The sequence below is a fragment of the Zingiber officinale genome, unplaced genomic scaffold (genome assembly GCF_018446385.1).
Source record: "Zingiber officinale cultivar Zhangliang unplaced genomic scaffold, Zo_v1.1 ctg246, whole genome shotgun sequence".
NCBI classification, from domain to species: Eukaryota; Viridiplantae; Streptophyta; class Magnoliopsida; order Zingiberales; family Zingiberaceae; genus Zingiber; species Zingiber officinale.
The window spans coordinates 207415-231181 of NW_024589918.1; the positions used below are offsets into that span (position 1 = coordinate 207415).

Sequence of the window (23767 nt, forward strand, 5' to 3'; positions counted from 1 at the left end):
GTGATTGATAGTTAAAACAAACTTATATTGCGGGTGCATGCTGTGGAAGTGGACCTCAATGAAATAACGTTGGGGCAAGTAAGCTTCAGCAAAGTAGGTTAGCAGCTTTAAATAATATTTTCCAGTATATTTTCCTTGAGCTTACTTTCTTGTTTTCTAACCATCACAGACTGTCATGTTTTGCAGGAACAACTTAATCAAAGTAACCAGTCATTTATTTTATGTTTAAAAGTAATTTGTCATGTATTTTCTCTATTACTTTCCTACTTTGCTAGTTTCACAGCCAGTTGATATATATCTGACTATGAAAAAGTTGTTGTATGTGAATATCCTATTTGACCAAATGTTTGTTTTAAAGCCAAATCCTATTAGAGTTTCTCTATTCATAGTTATGCTTTCAATTAAATATGAGTGGTAAAAATACCATGTCAGTGCGCTATAATGCTTTTTGTTGTTGCCATATAAGTATTTTTCTATCACAGCAGGTTGCTGATGATTCAACATCATATGGATGCTGCATTTTGGTCGAAGAACTTCTACAAAAACCTTCAATTTTCATTGCTTATAGGGGACAAATAATGCTCATCACCACTACGCCATCATGTTTTCACTACATCACATTGTTACTACATCTTATCAAGGCTTCCATTTTTTTTATTTGCATTTTGGGATACTAAAAAGGTAACAAACTAGCCAAACTTCCTCATCCATCATACTTCTTGTTGCTTTTTGATGTCCAATTGTTTAATTTAACTATATAAATGCATTTAAGCTTCTCAAATGACCACAATCTAAAATTTAACTTAGTGGTCGTAGCTTAGATTATTGAACCTTGTAAGTATTGAAGTTAAAAATTGTTCAGAAGTATCTTTGTTTTTATATGCTAATGAAAATTTTTGTAATGTAGATATGCATAGGAAAAAAAATCTTTTTTAGTAAATTAGTGGGGGTTTTTGCTTATATAGTAATTGGGCACCTCACAATTTTTAGTTTTTGTCGTTGTTGTAGTATCTTTGTTGAAGAAAGGTTAGAATAGCTTACGAAAGGCTTAGAAATGCTAAATCTGATATCTACAAAAGATGCATCTTAAGAAGAAAGGGTGCTTGATATCACTTATAACTCACTAGAGGGAAACTACACTACCGAACAAAGGAAATGAGTGATTCTGATTCAACACCAGATGCTACTCCTAAGGAAGTCTATAAATCACTGGAGGAGTATGGTGCTAAGGAGAAAAAGGCAAAGAAGGGATTCTGATTAAGCTACTCTTAAGGAAGTTTATAACTCACCTGATGAAGAGTGTACTTCTAAGAAAGTATCATTCAGCAAGGATCATGACTAACACCAACAAATTTCTATCTAAGATACTGCAACTTTAGCAGCTGACCAAGGATTGACAGACCTTATTGAAAGAGAAAATGTAGTCATTAGCCAAAATAATTTTGATGACTATATTAATAAAATTAATGCAAACAAGCGACAGAAGTTGGATGCAACCGATACTATTTTGCCACTTTTTCAGTATCATGCTTATGAGAGCTCTGATTCTTCTAGCAAGTAAGCTTTTTTTAAAACTATTTGTTTGCATTACCAAGTCAATCAGTCATTAGCAAAGTATAGCGTCAATTAATTAGTGAAAACTATCATCATATACTTGCCATCAAACAAAGCATAGTATAACTTGTGATAATTATTAGTTCAAGAAATATGCTTAATTTTCTTAGACCATACAAATGTAGTGTCAATTAATTATTATCTTGTGGGTACAGATGTGGAATAGTTAGGTTATTATTTGGATTTTTTAGAACCTCTACATGTTTGAATTCATCTTTTCCCTAGGTCTTTGGAAGATTTACATATTTATCCTTTCAAACTTTGGAAAATGAATTTCCATTGCAGAAATGATATTTGATTTTTCATATATTTTTCTGAAAGTATTAATTTTACAATTTTTTGTGGTCATGTGACTATTTTCAATTTCTTTATGTTGTTCTGTAAATATTTCCTCTGAGTTAATTAGAATTTATAGCAAATAGCATGATCCACTATGATGCTTCCTATATGCTCTGCCTTAAACATTTTGTTCTTATTATCAAGATACCTAAATTCAACCACACAAACATGCTCTAGTCCCAACATATTGCACTTTTTAGTTATTTTGTTATGCATGCACTGTTGGATTTTTCGGGCCGCGAAAATCGCTTTTTCGCGTCGCGGAAACCCCGAAACTCCCTAGCCAACGGATCCGTGCGAAGAGTATAGAACCAAATTTTACATGTACAAGTTTACTAACTAGATCTACTCTTAGATCTATATGTTTAGAAAATTACCCTTGATGCGTGCCCTTTTCGAATCCCGCTCGTCCAAGGAAGTGTCGGATCTCAAGATTGTCAACGTAGACAATCCTCTAGAAGTATCCACACGAACAAGATGTGTTCTCTAACACACAAGGATGGAGAAGAGAACACCACAAGTGTGCTAGCACTTCTTGATGCTCTCGGATGGGATTGGAAGAAGAAGAAAGGAAAAGAAGAGAACACACTCCTTAAAAAAACTCTATGTGACTTTCACTAACCTTTCTTCTTGGATTAGATTCACTCTCCTTTCTTCTCCCTTGCTTGAAACCCACGACCAAGAGAAGAGAAGGAGCAAAAAGAGAGCTTGAGGAAGAAGATGATGTGAATGTAATTGAATGAATAATCAAATTTTCATTCACATCACAATTTGAGTGGTCAGCCACTACAAGAGGTGTAACCCCCTTCACATTAATCACAATTAATGTGGAGGCCGCTAAAGAGAATAGTTGTAACCTCCATGAGGTGGCGCATGTGATGATGTGGCACATCATCATTAGTTCTAATGCCAAGTCACAAATGATGTGGCATAAAGTCAAGTCAAACTTGACTCTTCCTCTTCCTCTCAAGTCAAGTCAAACTTGACTTAATCTCTCTCATGGTTGATCTAATCCAACCATTTAATTCAAGCCAATTTAATATAATGAATCTAATTCATTTAATTAAATTGATTCAATGAGTCATAATCTAAATTAGACTGATTGAACACATGAATCAACTTGAGTCCAACTCAATTAGCCCAATTAGGATTACTCTTAATCCAATTTGATTCATCACATGAATCTAATCCTCTTGGTTCATCATATGAACCTAATCTCCATCCACTTGTTCTTTGTGTGTGACCCAATAGGTTCTTGTAACGTTGGCAATGCTCCTAAACTCATTTAGAAGCATAAGTAATGAGCGGTATCTAGCAATACATCATTACTACCCAAGTTACAAGAATGTTGAGATCCAACATCACCTTGTGACTACTAATTGTGACTCCTCACAATATATGACAAGTGTCCTTCTATCCTAGACATCTAGATTGATCAATGTGAGGCATAGACCGTGTCATCCTCTAATCAATCTAAATCTTGAACTCCAAGTAGACTCACTAAATCAAATGAGCTCAATATCCTATATTAACTCATTTGGGCATGGCCATGCACTTCGTGGTCTCACTCTATCAAGAATATCGATGTCTCTCCCGTCATATAGGAGGGATAGATCTCATCTACATCACTCACATCCCTCTGCATAATTTGTTACATACCCAGTAATCGTCTTTATAGTCCACCCAGTTACGGGTGACGTTTGACGAAACCAAAGTACATAACTCCTTATGTAGGGAACCATGGTGACTTCAGGTCTAAGGACTAATAGTCATACTAATAGCCACATGAGAAAGTATATGACACTCATATAATGATCAATGATACTTTCTCATGGCAGGTCATTCAGTATACATTCTCCAATGCATACCCATGTGTCAACTTGATATCTCCATATCGATGACTTGTGAGATCAAGTCATCGAGTTGAGCTACATGCTAGTCTTATTGCATTAACATTGTCCCTAAATGTTAATACTCGACTAGGAATGATTAAGAGTAGTGTTCCCTATATCATCTCACTATCGGTTCAACTAACCGATTGATATAGGTGAGAACCTTCTACTCAAGGGCGCTATTATACTTAGTTTATTTGACACCAATACAAGTATAATAACCAAAACAAATGCCTTTTATTTATATAAGAATATGATACAACAAGTCCACAATACAATCATCAAATAATTGGCTCTAGGGCTCTAACTAACAATCTCCCACTAGCACTAGTGCCAATCAGTGTAGGCTCTAAGCCCCAATGACCTAGTGTGACTATCATGCTTCCTCTGTGCCAAAGCCTTGGTCAAGGAATCTGCGATGTTAGCTTCTGTAGGTACTCTGCATATCTTCACATCTCCTCTCTCGATAATCTCTCGAATGAGATGGAAGCGCCGTAGTATGTGTTTGGTCCGCTGGTGTGAGAGAGGTTCCTTCGTCTGTGCTATAGCTTCATTGTTGTCACAATAGAGCTCAATAGGGTTAGCAATGCTAGGAACCACCCCAAGTTCAGTGATAAACTTGCGAATCCAAACTGCCTTCTTTGCTGCCTCTGATGCAGCAATATACTCGGCCTCTGTCATAGAATTAGCTACTGTGTCCTGCTTCGAACTCTTCCAGCTCACAGCACCACCATTTATGCAAAACACGAACCCTGACTGTGATCGATAATCATCCTGGTTGGTCTGGAAGCTAGCATCACTGTAACCCTTTACAGCTAGCTCATCATCGCCTCCATATATCAAGAAATATTCTTTAGTCCTTCTTAAGTACTTAAGAATATTCTTGACCGCTATCCAGTGACTTTCACCTAGATCTGACTGGTATCTACTCGTCATGCTCAAAGCATACGAGACATCAGGTCGAGTACATAGCATGACGTACATGATAGATCCTATGGCTGAGGCATAAGGGATTTGATCCATGCGGTCTCTCTCCTCTCTAGAAGAGGGACTTGAGTCTTCGAAAGACTCACGCCATGTGACATCGGCAGAAATCCCTTCTTGGAGTTCTGCATGGCAAACCGAAAGAGTACCTTGTCAATATATGTACTCTGACTTAGGCCAAGCAATCTCTTAGATCTATCTCTATAGATCTGTATCCCTAGAATGCGGGATGCCTCACCTAAGTCCTTCATTGAGAAGCAACTCCTTAGCCAGGTCTTGACAGACTGAAGCATAGGGATGTCCTTCCCAATGAGTAGTATGTCATCCACATACAATATGAGGAAGACAACTATATCCCCTACAACCTTCTTGTAGACACAAGGTTCATCTTCATTCTTGATGAAACCAAACTGTTTGATTGCATCATCGAATCGAAGATTACAGCTCCGAGAAGCTTGCTTTAGTCCATAAATGGACCTATGCAACTTGCATACTCTGCTAGTATGCTGTGGATCTACAAAACCCTCAGGTTGTGTCATGTACACATCCTCGAGTAGGTTTCCATTCAGAAACGCGGTTTTGACATCCATCTGTCAGATCTCGTAATCGTGGTAAGCTGCAATAGCAAGCATGATCCGAATGGACTTAAACATCGCTACTGGAGAAAAGGTTTCATCATAGTCAATACCATGAATCTGCTTGAAACCTTTAGCTACCAAGCGACCCTTATAGATAAGTTCATCCATGTCTGTCTTTCTCTTAAAGACCCACTTACACCCAATGAGTTTTACCCCTTTAGGTGGATCAACCAAAGTCCATACTTGGTTGGTGTACATAGATTCCATCTCGGATCTCATGGCCTCTAGCCATTTCTTGGAATCTGGTCTCATCACAGCTTCCTGATAGGTGGTAGGCTCATCCTCTATGAGCACAACGTCATCATGGTCAGACAAGAGAAATGAGTATCTCTCAGACTGACGACGTACCCTATCAGATCTGCGAAGAGGTATGTCTACTTGAACTGGTTGTTGTCTTCAACTCCTTGTGGAACAACATCATCCACAACACTTTATGGTTCCAGTTCAACTTCCATCGAGGCATCAGTGCTATTGTTCGCATCTTGAACTTCTTCAAGATCGAATGTACTTCCACTAGTCTTTCTAGAAATAAAGTCCCTTTCTAGAAAGACTCCAGTCTTTGCCACAACTACCTTGACTGGGAATGTAGAAGTAATATCCCTTAGTTTCATTGGGATATCCAATAAAGTAACACTTATCAGATTTGGGTCCTAACTTGTCTGAGACTTGACGTCGAACGTAAGCCTCACAACCCCAAATCCTCATGAAAGACACCTGGGCATCTCTCCCAGTCCATATCCTATATGGTGTATTTATCACAGCCTTGGATGGAACTCGGTTGAGTATAAAAGCTGCTGTGTCTAGAGCATAGCCCCAAAGGTATGTCGGAAGATCTGTGTGACTCATCATAGATCGTACCATATCTAATAGGGTACGATTCCTCCTTTCGGATACACCATTCCACTGTGGTGTTCCAGGAGGAGTGAGTTGGGATAGAATCCCACACTCATCTAGGTAGTCACGAAAGTCATGGCTAAGGTATTCTCCACCTCGATCTGATCGAAGTATTTTAATACTCTTGTCAAGCTGGTTCTGTACTTCATTCTTGAATTCTTTGAACTTTTCAAAGGATTCAGACTTATGTGTCATTAAGTACACATAACCATATCTACTGAAGTCATCAGTAAATGTGATGAAGTACCTATAACCTCCTCTAGCAGCGACATTGAAAGGGCTACATACATCACTATGTATAAGTCCTAACAAATCAGTCGCTCTCTCGCTGTGCCCACTAAAGGGAGTCTTGGTCATCTTGCCTCGTAGGCATGACTCGCATATCTCATATGATTCAAAATCAAATGAGTCCAGCAAACCATCTTTATGGAGCTAGGATAAGCGCTTGTCATTTATATGACCTAAGCGACAGTGCCAGAGGTAGGTTTGGTTCATGTCATTTGACTTGAACCTCTTGGTATTTATGTTATAGATAGGGCTCTCAAGGTCTAGAATATAGAGTCCGTTCATCAGAGATGCACTACAATAGAACATATCGTTTAAATAGACGGAACAACATTTGTTCTTTATTGTAAACGAAAATCCTTTCTTGTCCAAACAAGAAATTGAAATTATGTTCTTAGTCAAGGCAGGCACATAACAACAATCATCTAATTCTAGTACAAGCACAGAGGGTAGAGATAGATAGTAAGTTCCTACAGTAATAGCAGCAACCCGTGCTCCATTGCCTACTCGTAGGTCTACCTTGTTGATACAGTCTGACCTGGCTGTTATTTTGATGTTGACACTGATTTAAGTTTGTATCAGATATTAATTAAACTCAGACTGATTGATGATCAAGGATGATCATGAGGAGAGGAAAAGTCCAAGTATGGATACTTGGCACGCAAAGTCAGAGAGGGCTCGGTAGCTCGTTCTTTGGACCGGACGAAGTCGGAGAGGGCTCGGCAGCTCGTTCTCCGGACTAGGTCAGAGAGGGCTCGGTAGCTCGTTCTCTAGACCGGACGAAGTCGGAGAGGGCTCGGCAGCTCGCTCTCCGGACTAGGTCAGAGAGGGCTCGGTAGCTCGTTCTCTGGACCGGACGAAGTCGGAGAGGGCTCGGCAGCTCGTTCTCCGGACTAGGTTAGAGAGGGCTCAGTAGCTCGTTCTCTGAACCGGACAAAGTCGGAGAGGGCTCGGTAGCTCGTTCTCTGAACCGGTCAAAGTCGGAGAGGGCTCGGCAGCTCGTTCTCCGGACTAGGTTAGAGAGGGCTTGGTAGCTCGTTCTCTGGACCAGGAAGACGTTAGGGTTTAGGGCTGGGAGGCTCTAAAACTAACACAAGGATATTGGATCGGTCTGTTGACCGATCCAGTGATACTCTGGTTGTCTGGATCGGTCGGCAGACCGATCCAGTGATACATGAGTCACCTGATCGGTTTTGTGACCGATCAGTGACCACACAGAAAGTCTCTGTGGGTTATCTGATCGGTCTGGGGATCGATCAGTAACCACACAGAAGCATTCTGTGGGTTATCTGATCGGTCTACAGACCGATCAGAAAGAAGTGATCAAAAAGACGCTGGGACTCAAAGCGATAGGGGGATCGGTCTGTGGAATGATCCACCCATAGGCTGATCGGTCCACAGACCGATCAGACTCTTCCCAGACCGATCAGGATGAGTCCTGATCGGTCCAGAGAGCTATGGATCGGTCTGTTGACCGATCCACAACATGTCGTTTGTTTCTGCTGCTTCTCTGATATTTCTGATTCACTTCTGATTCACCTGATCAAATCATCTGCTGTGAGATTTTTAAGTTACAGGTTACAGGTATCGTGCCATTGGTTAATTTCAAATGAAGCTCCATCAGAAGAATAAGAACAAGTGCCCTTTATGCTGTATTTCACTGCAAGTGATGCAATTCGGGCTTCAACGTTCACTGGCCGCGATCAGTTGGTCTCTTGCTCATTGGTTCGAGCTCAGAGACAAGAGACACCAGTGAAGACCATGGATGGTATTGGTGTGAGTTCAGAGAACCAGATGAGAAGGAAGAGTGATTGGCGACGCCTGAGTTGGTTGCAGCGATTCGACACAGGTGACAGTGATTCGGGACAGTGAGAAAGCAGAATAAGAAGGAGGAAGAAGAGAGGTTTGCTAAGGTTCTGGAAAAACTCTCTGTCGATCAAGAGGCTGTGTTGTTGAGCTCTTGACTGAAGACTTCCTTCTGTCTTTGCGTGCGTTTTGCTTCGTGGCTGTAAGTTTCATTTGTTCATTCCTTCAGCCACCAAAACTCTGTAAGTCATTGTGCTTTGTTTTCAAATCTATTCTGTGACTTTTGTGGAGAGGTTACTCCACCGAGAAGGAGAAATACTTAGCCGGAATTTGTCCGGGGTGTGATCTACCGAAAGATCAAGGGATCGTCCACCTTACGGACACGCCGAGGAGTAGGGGCAAGTTATCCCCGAACCTCGTACATCGTTTTGTTAGTGTTGGTTGGTTTTCTTTCCTTGCATCAGTTTTTATTTTGTTTATTTCCGCTGTGCTAACAAAGTCTTGTGAGGAAATTGATTGAGTTTTAGTGGAGGCTATTCACACCCCCCCTCTCTAGCCATCCGAAGATCCTAACAAGTGGTATCAGAGCAGGGTACTCTTCATCCGGATTAACACCCTAAAGAGCAAGAAGATGGCTATGAAGGAAGGTTTTAGTACCAATCGCCCACCCTACTTCGATGGAGCGGATTTCCAATATTGGAAGAGTCGTATGGAGTATTATCTCAAGACCGACATCTCCATGTGGTTCTCGGTCAAGGAAGGTTTCACACCTCCGAAGGATGAAGAAGGTAAGGAACTAGAGTCGTCGAGGTGGTCCGCCGAGCAAACTCGCAAAGGACAAGCCGATGCTAAGGCGGTGGTCACACTACAATGTGGAATAGCCAAAGATCAGCTTGTCAAGGTAGGTCCATTCGTGAGTGCAAAGGATTTATGGAACAAGCTCATCGAGCTCCAAGAAGGAACTCGAGACTCTCGGATCGCCAAGAGAGACTTGTTCCTAAACCAACTACAAAATCTCACCATGAAGGAGAATGAAACGGTAAGTGAACTACACGGAAGGTTCAAGGAGATCATCAATGGTCTTCATTCCGTGGATGAACGTGTAGAAAATCGTGATCTCGTAAGGTACGCTCTCAAAGCTTTTCCAAGGAATGCCTTGTGGTCATCTATGGTAGATGCCTACAAGGTCTCCAAGGACCTCTCAATTGTTAAGTTAGATGAATTCTTTTGTGAAATGGAACTTCATGAGCTTGCTAACAAGGGTCAAAAAGAGAAAGGTATTGCTTTAGTTGCAGGAAAAAAGAGCAAGGATGGAAGGAGGAAGAAAGAAAAGAAGAAGGAGAAAGAAATTCCTACATCCTCATCCTCCTCCGAGTCCGATGATGAAGGAGGATCATCATCAAGCGAGATGGCCAACTTCGTGAGAAGAATCATGAGAAGGAGACGAAGATATAAAGGGAAAGGTAAGTCTATTGATCAAAATATTGATAAGACTAACGTTACTTGTTATGAGTGTAGCAAGAAAGGACACTATCAGAGCGAGTGTCCGAAACTCAAGAAGAAGGAAGAAAGGGCCAAGAAGAAGAAAGCTCTCAAAGCTTCTTGGGATGAATCCTCCTCAAGCTCATCGGAGGAAGAGAAGGAGAAAAGCACTCGTCAATTAGCACTCATGGCAAGGGAGGAATCGGACTCCGGAAGTGATACATCAGCCGCGGCTTCATCATCTTCGGATGATGAAGAGGTAACCTCTCCACATTTAGAAAAATACTATAAGACTATTGCTCATTTATCTACACTGCTTAAGAAATCAAAAACTGAAATCAAATTATTAAAAGAAGAAGTAGAACACTTGAAGACTCTTAGGGAAGATGAGGTTGATGACCTTCATCAAGAGCTTCTTGAGGATGAAAATAATGCCCTAAAGAGTGAAGTTGAGAAACTCAAGAAAATGCTTGAGAAATTCTCAACTAGATCTAAGACCTTAGATATGATTCTAAATGCCCAAAGGGCGGTCTACAACAAGGCTGGATTAGGATACCAACCTAAGGAGTCTAGTTTCATTTCCTTAGTGTCTAGAACCCAATTTCATAGATCACATGCTTCTAGGGTTCATGAGACTAGGAAGGGTGTGACCAAGGCATGGGTTCCTAGGTCTTTCATTGTAGATGCATTAGGTCCCAAGATTTGGGTACCTAAAACATCTATCTTTCGTGTCTTGTAGGCATTTGTCAAGGGGGAGCATCTATCAACTTGGTTTGTTGATAGTGGATGCTCTAAGCACATGACCGGGGACAAGTCACTCTTTACCACCCTTCAAAATAAAAATAGAGGTAATGTGTCTTTTGGTAATAATGGTAGCCTTAAGGTTATAGGAGTTGGAGATATTCAAATATCCGAATGTCTCCAAATCAAAAATGTCCTTCTAGTCAAGGGGATGACTTTTAATCTCCTAAGTGTCAGCTAATTGTGTGATACGGGTTACACAATTGAGTTTCATTCAAGTCAATGTCTGGTCAAGCACATTGACACACTTGACACGGTACTAGTAGGCACAAGGGTAGATAACATTTACCAAGTATCCTTTAAAAGTGCTACTAATGCCTCTGCTAAGTGTTTCATGTCAAAAGAAGAAGAATCATGGTTGTGGCATAGAAGATTGGCCCACGTAAACATGAAGAATATTGGAAAGCTGGCCAACAAAGGATTAGTGCGAGACTTACCAAGCATCAAGTATCAAAAGACAAAATTATGTGATGCATGTCAAAAGGGTAAGCAAACAAAAGCGGCTCATAAAGGTAAAAGCGCTGTAAGTACATCTACTACTTTAGATTTATTGCATATGGATTTGTTTGATTGCAGTAATGTTATTTCATTGAATGGGAGTAGATACTGTTTAGTGATCATTGATGATTTTACTAGATATACATGAACCTTCTTTTTGAAAAATAAGGATCAAACCATAGATATTTTTGTTTCTTTTTGTAGAAGAACTGAAAATGAAAAATCGACAACAATTAAAACAATTAGAAGTGATCATGGTGGAGAATTTCAAAACCATAGATTTTTAGAATTTTGTCAAGAAAAAGGATATAGGCATGAGTTCTCTACTCCAAGGACCCCACAACAAAATGGGGTTGTGGAGAGAAAGAACCGAGTCTTGCAAGAGGCTGCACGAAGCATGCTCAATGAGTACTCATTACCGAGCTACTTATGGGCTGAAGCGGTAAATACCGCTTGCTATGTTCAAAATCAAGTCTTGATACATAGGTTTTTAGGAAAGACTCCCCATGAACTTTGGTTTGGGAAACCTCCTACAATTAAACATCTTAGGATGTTTGATTGTAAGGTGTTTATCTTGAACACCAAGGATCATCTTGGAAAGTTCACGGCTAAGGCTGACGAAGGGGTACTAGTCGGGTACTCTCTCACTAGCAAAGCCTATTGAGTCTACAACAATAGGACTAAATTGATTGAAGAGTCCTTGGATGTAGCATTTGAAGAAATCCCTAAATCAAATGATCAATCAAGGGATGTAGGAGAAATTCAATTTGAACTTAGAAATCTAAGTTTAAATGATCAAAACATAGAGAGAGTCGAAGTTGACTCCGATGACGATGAGCAAAGGCAAGAGAGAGCTCAGTCTGATCCTTTACCTGATACTGAGCCCTTGCATGTGTCTAGTGAGATCACTCATGAGGCACCGTCAACACCAAGGCAATCTAGGATAGCCTCTAGTCATCCCCAAGACCAGATTGTGGGAGACATTCAACAAGGGGTTAGGACTAGGTCATTCTTTAGAAATGAGTCTAATGAGGTCGCCTTGATCTCAGAAATCGAACCAAAATTAGTTGATGAGGCATTGCATGATCCTGATTGGATCATAGCTATGTAAGATGAGTTAGGTCAATTTGAAAGGAGCCAAGTGTGGGACTTAGTTCCTAGACCTAAGAAGACCACCATTATTGGAACCAAATGGGTCTTCAAAAATAAGTTAAACCAAAAGGGAGAAGTCATAAGAAACAAGGCAAGACTTGTAGCCAAGGGCTATAGTCAAGTCGAAGGCCTCGATTATGATGAGACTTATGCTCCCGTGGCTCGATTAGAGTCCATTCGTTTAATGCTAGCTTTTGCTGCACATAGGGGCTTCAAGCTCTATCAAATGGACGTCAAATCAACCTTCTTAAATGGTTTCATTAAAGAAGAGGTCTATGTTGAACAACCACCGGGGTTTGTGAAGACCGAAGTTCCAAACCACGTGTACAAGCTCAAGAAATCTCTTTATGGGCTTAAACAAGCACCTCGAGCTTGGTACGAAAGGTTGTCAACTTACCTATTAGAAAAGGGTTTTGTGAGAGGTCAAATAGACCCAACACTATTTCTGTATAGAAATGGTGAAAACATATTTGTAGCCCAGGTGTATGTCGATGACATAATTTGTGGCTCAAATAACAAGGGTTATTTGAATGAATTTATCACTCACATGGAAAGTGAGTTTGAAATGAGTCTGGTGGGAGAATTGACATTCTTCCTTGAACTTGAAATCAAACAAACTCGAGATGACATTTATGTCCATCAAACAAAATATACTCAAGAGATGCTCAAGAAATTCAAAATGAGTGACTCTAAGGAAGTATCCACTCCAATGGCGACAAGCACTCGTCTTGACAATGATGAGAGTGGAAAACCAGTTGATCTAACGCAATATAGAAGCATGATTGGTAGTCTTCTATATCTCACAGCTAGTAGGCCGGACATACTTTTTGCTGTGGGCATGTGCGCTAGATATCAAGTATGTGCCAAGGAATCTCATTTAATTGCAGTTAAGAGAATTCTGAGATACCTTAAGGGCACAATTCGAGTAGGTCTATGGTACCCTCGCACGGAGTCTTTTGATTTGATAGGTTATACCGACTCCGATTACGCTGGGTGCAAATTAGATCGGAAAAGCACTAGTGGGGGTTGCCAATTTTTAGGTTCATCATTAGTTAGTTGGTCAAGTCGGAAGCAACATTGTGTTGCTCTTTTCACGACCGAGGCTGAATACATTGCCATGGGAGAGAGTGTATCACAATTGTTATGGATGATCCACACTCTAGAAGATTATGGACTTTCGTATAAGGGAGTGCAAGTGTTGTGTGACAACATCAGCACAATAAACCTAACAAAAAACCCAGTCCATCATTTAAGGACCAAACATATTGAAGTGCGTCACCACTTCATTAGAGATCACGTATCTAGGGGAGACATTGCACTCACCTATGTTGAGTCAAAGTCAAACCTAGCCGATATTTTCACCAAACCTCTTCCGGAAAATGAATTTAGTCATTTAAGGAGAGAATTGGGAATGTGTTTGGCTCAATAGGCCATTAGGACTTCATCATGATCAATAAGGATAATTAAAACAACAAGAGAAATAGGGAAATTAATTTGGGCAACTTGGGAACATCTCACACAAACTATAAGGTTTAACAAATGATTTTTGTTTGCTAGAAATGGGGTGAGATGCTAGGATCAGCCGAATTATTCAAAATGTATCATGCATCCCTTAAATAATTAGGTTGAAGAGACATAAATTGAGTATGGGGAAGACCATTACATAATTCATGTGTATTTGGTTCCTAGATCTTACTCATATATTCCAACCAAGGAAACTTGGTTGGACCTTTACCTAGAAATTATGAAACTTTGGTTGATGGACTGTTTGATACACTTGAACGATGCTTTTCATGATTTTGATTGATACTAGGACAAGTCCTTGAAAGAATGATAGCAAGTTGGTTACATTTTGACAAACTTGAAACTGAACATAACAAAGGTCAAAAATTTCAGCTTTCAGGCCTTAAGTTGTTTGTTTTCTAAATGTCTGCAACTTTAGGGCTATAAACAAGTTCAAACCATAATTTTTAGGTAATCGTTATGCTTGTAGATCCTCCAGGTTCTAGGTTCTGAACTTGGAAGTTTTCCTAGAGAAACTTCCACGAACTATCGAACATCTCTATGAATTTCAGTTACTGAAATTACTGGAGAGATCTAAGTATCAGACACTGATCGGTCCACGGACCGATCAGGTCAGCCTGGCACGCAGAGCCCGCTACTGATCACTTTCTGATCGGTCTACAGACCGATCAGGGAGTTCCCTGATCGGTCCGGAGACCGATCAGATCAATCCGGTACGCAAGGCCACTGATCATTCTCTGATCGGTCTACCGACCGATCAGGAAGTTCCCTGATCGGTCCAGGGACCGATCAGCGAGTACTGATCGTCTCCTGATCGGTCTACAGACCGATCAGGATGTTCCTGGATCGGTCCATGGACCGATCAGGAGGCTCCTGATACCTCCTGATCGGACAGCCGTCCGATCATTTCATCAACTGTACACCCATCAGAAAACCCTTAAAACTTCCCGATCCTTTCTTTTCCCTCTTCACGCGGAAGCCCTAGCCGACTCTTCCCTACACCTCACCTCTTCTCTTCTCTTTGCACGCCGGAACCCTAGCCAAAGCTCTAGCCAAAACTTCAATGGCACCAAGGTAACTCCTTACTTCTCTAGAACTTGACATTTCGGTCTCATTTCTCACCATATCTGTGGTTTTTGTTTCGGGTGGCTCCGGTGCTCACTTACTTGCCCCATTATATCACTTTGTTAACTCTTAGAAAGAAACCAGTGGGTGAGGGGACCTCTAAGTCACCTGAGAAGTCGAAGTCTAAGGCTCCTTCCCGACCTCAACCATCTGTTTCCGGGAGATTTCCGAACCACAATTTTGAAGAAGCCTTTAGACAAAGAACCTTTAAGTTACTCCCTTGTAGGTCTGTAGATCGTAAATTCATGGACGAATTTTGTCCAACTGTGTCTGAAATCATTGCCTACTACAAACTTGACTCACTTGTCTACTTAGAACGGGATATCAACTATGACTTGGTCTCTGAGTTTTATAACAACCTTCATCAGACTAATGATGTAAGTTATAAAACAAGAGTTGCTAAGCGGACTCTTGATTTCAGTTTCTCATCCTTCTTTGACTATCTCGGTTGTCGGAGGTGTTCCGGTAATGTCTTTTCGATATTTCCTGATTTACCAGATCCTTTACCTCCACCCTTTGATATCTCATCTGACGATATTTATGAGTACTTCTTCAGACATCCTAGACCGGGTGGCCTTGATGAGTTAGATGTTGACTTTCCTACTTTTGCAGCCTTGAGATTATCTCCTCAAGACTACATTCTTTTTAAAATTGTCACAAATTGCCTTCTGCCTATCACATCTAAACCATTGTCTGAGATCCGACCATATCATTGCCTGATGCTTTATGGATTGCGTCGGCGTCTCGACTTTGACATCATATCTAGCATCTACTCTTCGATCATCTCCTATAGTGAGCCGAGCGGCTACACTGTTTATATGCCTTATGGGCATATAATTACAGATTGGCTCGAGACCCTTCAGATTGATGTCTCTAAGGGTAGAATAGTCAAGATGGTCAGACAGGATTGCAGACTTGGGAAGCGGGCATTTTCCAAGTCTGGAATCATAGGACAAAATGGGGATGTTTGGTAGAAGGATGGGAGAGCTCTAGGTGAGTTATCACGGGGACCTCCACGACAGGTTGCAGCTGCTCCTCCTGCTGCTGACGATGGAGAGGCCGATCCTGATCTGCGCTGGCAGATCGCCGAGCTGGAGAGTCGCTTTGATCGGCACGATGAGCTGCTGGTTGCTGAGCTTCACGGGCTGCGCGTCCGGATTGACCAGCGCTACGATGATTTACGCAGTCAGCAGCTGGTGACACATCAGGCGATTATGGATTGGATGGCCATATACCCACCTCCGCAGGATTTCCCGAGCTATCCATCCTCGAGCAGCGGCATGCCACCTCAGGGACCCATTCCTCCCGTTGATGATGCTGATGCTCCTCATGATGAGGAGGCTGATTGATATACATTGTTCTATGATGTCATTTTGACTGTCTATGTTTTGGATGTTGGTTGTTGGATATGTATGTCTGTCCTGGATACTTACTGATTTCTTCTATTTATGTTGTTTATTTTCTTTCTTTATGTTTCACTCCTTATTGGTTTTTAATATGCTGTTCATATGTCATGTCTTGTATGTCTCTTATTTCTTTATCACTGTCTTATAATACATTTAGAGGGTGTCCTAGGTGAATTAAGAAAAAGACAGTTTGGGTTAAGGGAGAGTTTTTTTTTTTTTTTAAAGTTTTCTTACCTAATTCGCACCTTTTCGGTGTTTGACAAAGGGGGAGAGAATAACTAAGTTTAGAGATAAATGAAAGTTTTGCTTTAGGGGAGGACCTTGATTCCCCTAAGTTTAGAGATAAATGAAAGTTTGGCTTTAGGGGGAGGACCTTGATTCCCCTATCCTTACATGGTGTTGTATCTGTCTTAGGGGGAGGAGCTTGATTCCCCTAAAATTAGGGAAATATGGAAATATGAACATTTCTGATCTAAACTTAAATCGTGTTGTCAAACAACAAAAAGAGGGAGATTGTTGATACAGTCTGACCTGGCTGTTGTTTTGATGTTGACACTGATTTAAGTTTGTATCAGATATTAATTAAACTCAGACTGATTGATGATCAAGGATGATCATGAGGAGAGGAAAAGTCCAAGTACGGATACTTGGCACGCAAAGTCAGAGAGGGCTCGGTAGCTCGTTCTCTGGACCGGACGAAGTCGGAGAGGGCTCGGCAGCTCGTTCTCCGGACTAGATCAGAGAGGGCTGGGTAGCTCGTTCTCTAGACCGGATGAAGTCGGAGAGGGCACGACAGCTCGCTCTCCGGACTAGGTCAGAGAGGGCTCGGTAGCTCGTTCTCTGGACCGGACGAAGTCAGAGAGGGCTCGGCAGCTCGTTCTCCGGACTAGGTCAGAGAGGGCTCGGTAGCTCGTTCTCTGAACCGAACAAAGTCGGAGAGGGCTTGGTAGCTCGTTCTCTGAACCGGACAAAGTCGGAGAGGGCTCGGCAACTCGTTCTCCGGACTAGGTCAGAGAGGGCTTGGTAGCTCATTCTCTGGACCAGGAAGACGTTAGGGTTTAGGGCTGGGAGGCTCTAAAACTAACACAAGGATATTGGATCGGTCTGTTGACCGATCCAGTGATACTCTGGTTGTCTGGATCGGTCGGCAGACCGATCCAGTGATACATGAGTAACCTGATCGGTCTTGTGACCGATCAGTGACCACACAGAAAGTCTCTGTGGGTTATCTGATCGGTCTGGGGACCGATCAGTAACCACACAGAAGCATTCTGTGGGTTATCTGATCGGTCTATAGACCGATCAGAAAGAAGCGATCAGAAAGACGCTGGGACTCAAAGCGATAGGGGAATCGGTTTGTGGACCGATCCACCCATAGGCTGATCGGTCCACAGACCGATCAGACTCTTCCCAGACCAATCAGGATGAGTCCTGATCGGTCCAGAGAGCTATGGATCGGTCTGTTGACCGATCCACAACATGTCGTTTGTTTCTACTGCTTCTCTGATATTTCTGATTCACTTCTGATTCACCTGATCAAATCATCTGCTGTGAGATTTTTAAGTTACAAGTTGCAGGTATCGTGCCATTGGTTAATTTCAAATGAAGCTCCATCAGAAGAATAGAACAAGTGCCCTTTATGCTGTATTTCACTGCAAGTGATGCAATTCGGGCTTCAACGTTCACTGGCCGTGATCAGTTGGACTCTTGCTCATTGGTTCGAGCTCAGAGACAAGAGACACCAGTGAAGACCATGGATGGTATTGGTGTGAGTTCAGAGAACCAGATGAGAAGGAAGAGTGATTGGCGACGCCTGAGTTGGTTGCAGCGATTCGACACAGGTGACAGTGATTCGGGACAGTGAGAAAGCAGAATAAGAAGGAGGAAGAAGAGAGGTTTGCTAAGGTTCTGGAAAAACTCTCTATCGATCAAGAGGCTGTGTTGTTGAGCTCTTGACTGAAGACTTCCTTCTGTCTTTGCGTGCGTTTTGCTTCGTGGCTGTAAGTTTCATTTGTTCATTCCTTCAGCCACCAAAACTCTGTAAGTCATTGTGCTTTGTTTTCAAATCTATTCTGTGACTTTTGTGGAGAGGTTACTCCACCGAGAAGGAGAAATACTTAGTCGGAATTTGTCCGGGGTGTGATCTACCGAAAGATCAAGGGATCGTCCACCTTACGGACACGCCGAGGAGTAGGGGCAAGTTATCCCCGAACCTCGTACATCGTTTTGTTAGTGTTGGTTGGTTTTCTTTCCTTGCATCAGTTTTTGTTTTGTTTATTTCCGCTGTGCTAACAAAGTCTTGTGAGGAAATTGATTGAGTTTTAGTGGAGGCTATTCACACCCCCCCCTCTCTAGCCATCCGAAGATCCTAACATACCTCACCCTTCGTCAATGCCCTGCTATTTCTCAGCGCTTGTACATTAGTACAAATGTGCGAAGCACATCCGGTATCTAATACCCACGATGAAGAAATAGAGAGGTTGACTTCTATAACATGTATACCTGAAGTAGAAATCTTATTTCTCTTCTTCTTAAGATCTTCTAGGTATTCTTTGGAGTTCCTCTTCCAGTGCCTTGCTTGTCCTTGATATAGGTGACAAAGATGTTCAACCATATCGTAAGCGCCCATCAACTCATGTTGCTTCTGAAGCTCAGAGTTCATGGTCGCGAGCATAAGACAGGACACATCTAATGCATCATCTTGATGCTTCTTGTAAGCATCTCGGTTTGCTCGCGTGGCAGTGGCAGGAGGAGCCTCCGGAATCGGCTGCTCCAGAACGTACAGTTTACGTTCTTGGGTGAGAACTATTCTCAGGTTCCTGTGCCAGCCCAGGAAATTTGCTCCATTGAGCTTGTCCTTCTTAAGGACATAACACAGAGAGAAGTTGTTCGTGTTTGACGTCATGGAAATTCTACAACAGAAATAAATGCAGAAATAAATATCATATTCTTTTAAATCATTTAATTAGGTCTTCAACTAAATGATGCTCCCACTGAATTCTATAATTCATGTGGGACAAGATCCACATCATACTAACCCTTGAGTTAGTTTTGGCTAATACGCCCAAGATTTAGTATGATTGGTAGGTAACGATTACCAATTACATCTCTATGCAACTCTTGTTTATAGGATCATTATCCGCAGTTATATTAAAACTTGAGTTAGCTTTGGCTAATACTCCCAAGAATTAATATAAATGTGATTTATGTCCTATCTTTCCAACCGTTGAAAGAATGTCTATAGTTGTACTCGATCCAATTGAGTTAACTAGTTACTCAATCTAATTGAGTTGTACTCACCCATGCGTTGATAGGCTGGACCAAGATTGTCCCTCCGTACCCTACCAAGATAATATGTGTTGCTCTGCTTTGGCAGTTTCAACAACGACATGTGATCGAGGTAGTAGTAGGTATCACGGCACGGTAGGCATTTTGAGTTGTCGTGATTTAGATCTAATCTAAATGTCGATGTTGTATCATATACTCGATATAGATCTAATCTAATCGATAGGGTGCATCTTGTACACGATGTAGATCTAATCTAATCGTAAGGGTGCATCTTGTGCACGATTTAGATCTAATCTAATCGTTAGGTACTAATTAATTACTATTTTACTAGCATGCATCACATACACACATAAGCAATTAATTAAATAATTTTGTGATTATGTCATGGCCCTACTACGATCTTCTCAAGCCAATGAGAAGATCAGATGGTCAACCTAAGGTCAACAGCTTCTCAAGCGCCTTCCTTTTGACCACCTTGTGTTGCTCGCGCCTTCCTCGTAACTCCGTCTTGAATGGACCTTCCACCGCTTCAAAATTTACATTACAATTTTGAAACTCGAGTTACATTCGAGTCTAAATCTAATTTACAACCAGAATATAAATAGGGAGGCACGACGCGCAGGTCGCGTATCAAATACAGGACACACAAACACATTACGACACGTAGGCCGTATTATAAATTACAACACAAATCCAATCATATTGGGTCTTTTTGGGCCATGACTATTACAAAAATAATATATAATTCTAAATTATATATTTTTCATAATTTTCTGTAATTTTTCCTAATTTTTACAATTTTATGAGTAAATTTTTCCCGGCGGTCCCGATTAGCGATTTCGGGCGCAATCGCGGAGCAAATCCCCTTGCGGGGTTAGGGGCAGTACCCCTACCTGCGATCTAACCATCGCGAGTTTCTCCTAAGCGATCCTACAGAGCCTTAGCCCGCTGTCCCAAAAGGTTTTGGGTCGAAACATTGTCGTTACGGAAAAATCTTCTCGGTAGTCGAAGCCTACAAGTGTCTAAACACTTGTGCTCCGCTTCTACGAGAAAAATACCCTTTAAAACTATAAAATTCATGAAATTACAGAAATTCACAGAAACTATATTTTTCATAAAAATATAAAATAAATTCGTACATGTCTTCGCACGTGGCTCTGATACCACTGTTGGGTTTTTCGGACCGTGAAAACCGCTTTTTCGCGTTGCGGAAACCCCGAAACTCCCTAGCCAATGGATCCGTGCGAAGAGTATAGAATAAAATTTTACATGTACGAGTTTACTAACTAGATCTACTCTTAGATCTATATGTTTAAAAAATTACCCTTGATGCGTGCCCTTTTCGAATCCCGCTCGTCCAAGGAAGTGCCGAATCTCAAGATTGTCAACGTAGACAATCCTCTAGAAGTATCCACACGAACAAGATGTGTTCTCTAACACACAAGGATGGAGAAGAGAACACCGCAAGTGTGCTAGCACTTCTTGATGCTCTCGGATGGGATTAGAAGAAGAAGAAAGGAAAAGAAGATAACACACTCCTCTAAAAAAACTCTATGTGACTTTCACTAACCTTTCTTCTTGGATTAGACTCACTCTCCTTTCTTCTCCCTTGCTTGAAACCCATGACCAAGAGAAGAGAAGGAGCAAAAAGAGAGCTTGAGGAAGAAGATGATGTGAATGTAATTGAATGAATAATCAAATTTTCATTCACATCACAATTTGAGTGGCCGACCACTACAAGAGGTGTAACCCCCTTCACATTAATCACAATTAATGTGGAGGCCACTAAAGAGAATAGTTGTAACCTCCATGAGGTGGCACATGTGATGATGTGGCACATCATCATTAGTTCTCCTAATGCCAAGTCACAAATGATGTGGCATAAAGTCAAGTCAAACTTGACTCTTCCTCTTCCTCTCAAGTCAAGTCAAACTTGACTTAATCTCTCTCATGGTTGATCTAATCCAACCATTTAATTCAAGCCAATTTAATATAATGAATCTAATTCATTTAATTAAATTGATTCAATGAGTCATAATCCAAATTAGACTCATTAAACACATGAATCAACTTGAGTCTAACTCAATTAGCCCAATTAGGATTACTCTTAATCCAATTTGATTCATCAAATAAATCTAATCCTCTTGGTTCATCATATGAACCTAATCTCCATCTAATTGTCCTTAGTGTGTGACCCTATAGGTTCTTGTGACCCTATAGTGTTCAGTGATAAAATTCGGTTAATTAGATATCAGATGATAAAATTCCATTCGGTTAAAAATTACCAAGTAGCAAATATTTCATTAACAAGATCTAATTATAAGTTATTATATGGTAAAATGAACAAACAGTTACCATTTGGTACAATATTCTCAAATTGACTTATTTACATTTGTGGTTCATGACATCAAAATTTTTGCCGTGTAACCCTTATGTTAACTTTTCGATGAAATTGTTCAATTCTTTTTTTGTACAGACTGACGTCATAGAACAACTCCGGCTTTAACACAAGAAGGATCTTCTCCGGGTGGTAGACAGGTTTGAATCACATTACTGCTTTTGAAGTACTATAAAAATTTTAATATTTGCAATGATGACGTGCAATATCTGCTACTTGAAGGGTATGAAAAATAAGAACTAGCTAATACTTATATTCATGGAAGCATAGGTTTATCCCAACCTTAATCCCTACCATGTTCTGCTAATTCGTTTCTCTGCTCTTAATCATACAAGTTACTCCAAGGTCTGCTTATGTCTTAAGTAATATAAGTTGCTCTATTTGAGAGGACATTCTTATTTATTGTGCTTGACATAATTAATTGCTCCAATTGGCACTGAAAAGCTAGACAACTTCGTGAGCAAACTAAACTTAGTGAGTTGCAGACAACATCGCGAGAAATTTATCTGAACTAGCAATGTTTACTGAAGAAGGAGAACCCCTTAAAACCCCTAGGAGGAAGATGGCTATTGATGAGAGCATAGAAGATCTTGTCTGTACTCCATTAGCTATGAAGGATGCATTATAGCTCTCTGTGATCATTCTAATCCTACCCTGTCAACACATATATATGTAGAGTATACCAAGTTAAACTTCATAAGCGTGAATGACAGACAATACTTGGTCATTTTTCTGACTGGTGACTTCTTTTGCAGGCCTATATCATCAAGGACAGTATCCGGATGCAATGGCACCATTCTGGTCTGATGGCATCATGGAAATTTTACCAAGAACATATAGAGAAGAGATGTGGGGGGGGGGGGGGGGGGGGGTATCATTAAATCTCTTCAGCTTCTGACATCATCAACTTGCATTGCCTTGAAAGAGACATCTCTGTTTTGTGGATTCTGGTACTGAAATCACAAATGAGCTTCCTCCTCGTGTTGACAAAGGCAATATGATTCATATCGCTTTGATTGGCAGTAACAACCAGATGAGTACTTTACTGGACAGATACACATCTCTGCAGTTGCAAATTGTAAAGTTATAATAGGTTGTCCTTTGAATATTAGTAGTTTCTTTTTCTCGGTGGTGAAGATCAGGCCCATGAAAGGATAGATAAACTGGCAATGATTTTGAGTGATAATAAATTGAGCTCTGATCTTCTGGATTCAGGAGTTGGTGTTGTTAGTTGTATTATACAGAGGGGTGAATGACGAACTCCTATGTGCCACACTCCTTTCACTAGTCATTTGAAAAGAAGCATTATGTGGAAGAACCTCTACTTCATGATGTAGATCCTCTTTCTACATTACTAGAATTGGTTTGTCACTATATTCTGAATTGTTCATAGGCTTTTCTCATCTTCTCCTTTGGATTGAGCTTAACTTGTTATTATTTATGCACCTTAGGAAAAGATGAAAGGCTTCTGAAAGTATACCACATAAAGGAATCACCAATGTCATCTTTACACTGTTGTAGATAATTCTAATACCAAGTGGATGTTTCTCCAAACGATCTTGAGACAACCAAGGACAAATGCTAGCTCTGGATCAAGCCCATCCCTTGACATAGAAATATATAATGCCTAACCTTATTTGT

General features: G+C 40.9%; 1 pseudogene; it reads left to right on the top strand.

Moving 5' to 3' along the window:
* Positions 1-1155: 1155 nt before the first annotated feature.
* On the top strand, positions 1156-23765 carry LOC122037227 (annotated as a pseudogene).
* Positions 23766-23767: the final 2 nt, after the last annotated feature.